General features: G+C 38.3%; 1 long non-coding RNA gene across 1 annotated transcript; it reads right to left on the minus strand.

Moving 5' to 3' along the window:
- Positions 1 to 560: 560 nt before the first annotated feature.
- Positions 561 to 2,827, minus strand: LOC136285606 (uncharacterized). The gene is made up of 3 exons (XR_010719495.1): positions 2,457 to 2,827; positions 1,271 to 1,350; positions 561 to 667 (listed from the first exon to the last, which is right to left on the minus strand). It is a non-coding gene; the product is annotated as an uncharacterized lncRNA (long non-coding RNA).
- Positions 2,828 to 3,143: the final 316 nt, after the last annotated feature.

Genomic DNA, 3,143 nt, shown 5'->3' on the forward strand with positions numbered 1-3,143 from the left:
TTGCCCCTGGTGTGTGCCAAGTCTCTCAAACTTCCAGTGATGCAATTTTGGCTCCCACCACGGGGGCTCTTGCTAGAAAACCTGTCTGAGATCAAATTGCGAGCTGGGTTATACCAGCTAGCGAGGAGAGCCTGTAGTTTCTCCTCCAGTGTTACAGCTCTGTTTAGTACCCGGTTATCGCCCACTGCCAAATTTTTCCCAAGCTATCAGCTAGATTCTCCCAGTCCCACGGCAATCCAAACATTCGGTAATTCGTGTCTGTCTCCTGATGTCTTGGTTTCTCAGCCTCTGCCTCTCCTTTTTAAACTGACTTGATTTTTGCATTCTGGTGCTTTGGGGAAGGTGGCAGTTCCCTCACGCCTTCCCCTCCCCCCTAACATGCATGGCATTACAGAATTTAAAATGGGATTCATGCACTTCTCAACAGCTGATCCAGAGCCTCCTATACATTCTGTTCTGTCTCCCATGTGGGGAAAGGGTATAGCTGCTTCCCTCTTCTTATTCCAGCTCTTCTTCTGCCTGTTCCTGGGGCCAAAATGTAGGGAAGATAGTTTAACCTCATTTTGGCCAAGTTGTGATCACTGTTCTTCCATAACAGCAATGTAGAAGGGAGGTAATCAGAATAGAGACAAAAACTTCATGGCTGACACTTGTGACTCCAGACTGCCTGTATCAGTAGCCAAAAATCTCATTACTGTGATTTGACAACAGGAGGAACACTGTTTTATAAGCATATTTGCTTATATTCAGCATTTAAGAACACATTCTTAAATGCTGACTCTGTTCTACCTTGTTATAGAGACCCAGCAAGTCTGTATGCAGATCTTCAATGCTAGAAGTCTCAACAGATTTGATTGACTTCATGAGCAGGCATGGTCCCTTAGTGTTCAGTACCTCACGTTTTGGGGTTAGGTAAAAATTCTGCTTCCCAGTTCTGCAAACACTACCTACATGTACATCTACACACACACATATATGTTTGCAGTGCCACTGTTGGTTGAGTTCAGAGAGTCTCCAGCAAGAATTCCCTGCTTTTCCTGCATTACAATTATTATCATTCTGCTTAAGGGTCTTGCTTCCCCACAAACAGGAATCCTGTTTGAGACAGATCTAGTCTCCTGGAAGCTAATCTAATCACAAAACTTTCTGAAGTATTTAAACTCCTGAAGTCCAAATCAAGGTAAGATACTAGAGCAACATATATTACATTCTTTTGATAAAGTTATTCCATCATGTTAATCCGGGGGGGAAAAAGAAAGGGTTTATATACCTCTTTCCCAGAACAATTCTTCTATTCATGAAGAGGGTTTTCTATCGAGGCCCCTAAGCATCACAGTAAATATCTTCATCCTGCAACAGCCAAATGGTGATGAGATTGGTTTGTGACACTAATCATGTAGAATCCCTGCGTCAAAAGTTCTCCCTGATTTCAGCAACAGTATGTGTGTGTTTTAAGCTCAGATGCGGAGGAGAACTCTTAGATCACACTGGTACCTGTAGCAATGTAAAACCTGCAGTCAGCATGGTCTGTGAATTTTGAAATGTGTCACTTTAAACCTCAGTGGAAACCACAATTCCCAAAACTTAGTAGCATATTGTATGCTTCAAAGAAGAAAAAAAACCCCCACAGAACAAGCAAGAAGAGTAATTGGCTAGTTTTGATAGTGAATATTTGACATGTAACTTTTAAAGTCATTCTCCGGGATGCATATAGGTGTGTGCATGTACTTACATGTGTATATGTATGGTCATGTAAAATGTACATTGTTTGTTGCTTAAGGATGAAGAGAATATGGTCAGAATGAATGATGCTAAACAAGAACTGGCAACTCTTGCTAGTTAATTCTTGTCCTAGAAAACAAGTTCCACTCAGTTTATAGTCACCATGGAAAATCTGAAATTATTTGATTAGATTTATAAAGCTGAGGCTGGTTAATTAAAATACTAGAGAGGCCTTCAGTTAGAAATTACATTTTAGGATGAACAATATATTTTAAAGGGTAAGTGACAATTATTAAAAGACCATTTCAGCAAATTATTGACTTAATAATAGACCCTCAAACATGACTCTCAAGCAGTCTGAGGTTGGATGTTCTGAGTGATAGATTATCTATCCTTAAAGGCATCTGTATGCTTTGATTCCATTTTCATATACTGATCTTTTTTTAGATGCATGTTTAAAGGCAGACTTGTTGCTAGTCATGTTGAGGCAGCTGCTTGTTGTCAACTACAAGCTGAAACAAGCATTTGCTTGTTCAAAATTAGACCTAATCCACAAATTTCATTATTATAAACAATCTAATAAATATTAAAATAGACCAAAAGATTACATGGGAAGTTTTCTCAACTTTCAGGTTGGTAATCCTATTCCTTGGCAATAAAGGTCTAAAACTTTAGGAGCAAATTTAACATTCTGGATCAAAATCTTTTTTTAAATCATACAAAACCATACATACCTTTTCCAGGAGGTCATGTTACATTTTGGCCTTGCCAGGCCATTTGTGATGCATCAGAAATATTTCTACAGCTTCATTGATCTAGGTAAGGCAGCTGTTTGTAAAAGTCTACCGAAACACCTTCCTTCCTGAAAAAAGAAGGGATTTACCCGAAAGACAATGAATGACCTATCCTATATAAAAACCAGTTTTCTTAGCTATGTAGGATTTTGATTCTCATATTATCTTTTAATTATTCTATAAATCAAAATGAGTAAACAGTCAGAAAAGTACATAAAAGCTTTCCTTGTGATAATTTATGCTTTAAAATTATGGCTTTGAAGCAAAAAGCAAGTATGACTGTGCTACAGACTTCATCTGCCCTAACTAATTTATGGCAACTCCCTCGGCTAACAAGAATCACATGGTGTAAATGGAAAACGAGCCTCTACTGGTATTGAAAATAAAGAGGTAATTTATTTCCATCTTTCAGTAGTGCTATTCAAAACTGCATATAGGCCTTTGTCACAGCTGATTAAAAAGCTTGGGTTTCATCTTAGAATTAGTTTTATAATCTATTCAAGCAAAACTGAAAGTCAGCATTCTAAATACACTGAAAAACCTGAAAGCTTATTTGCTGATAAGTACTTGCTAAATTGGTGACCTGCTTACCTCCTGGGAACACAGATACTGGTGAACGGCACAAAA

This window comes from Chamaea fasciata, unplaced genomic scaffold (assembly GCF_029207755.1).
Source record: "Chamaea fasciata isolate MVZ Bird 193981 ecotype frontalis unplaced genomic scaffold, bChaFas1.0.hap1 SCAF_2, whole genome shotgun sequence".
NCBI lineage: Eukaryota > Metazoa > Chordata > Aves > Passeriformes > Sylviidae > Chamaea > Chamaea fasciata.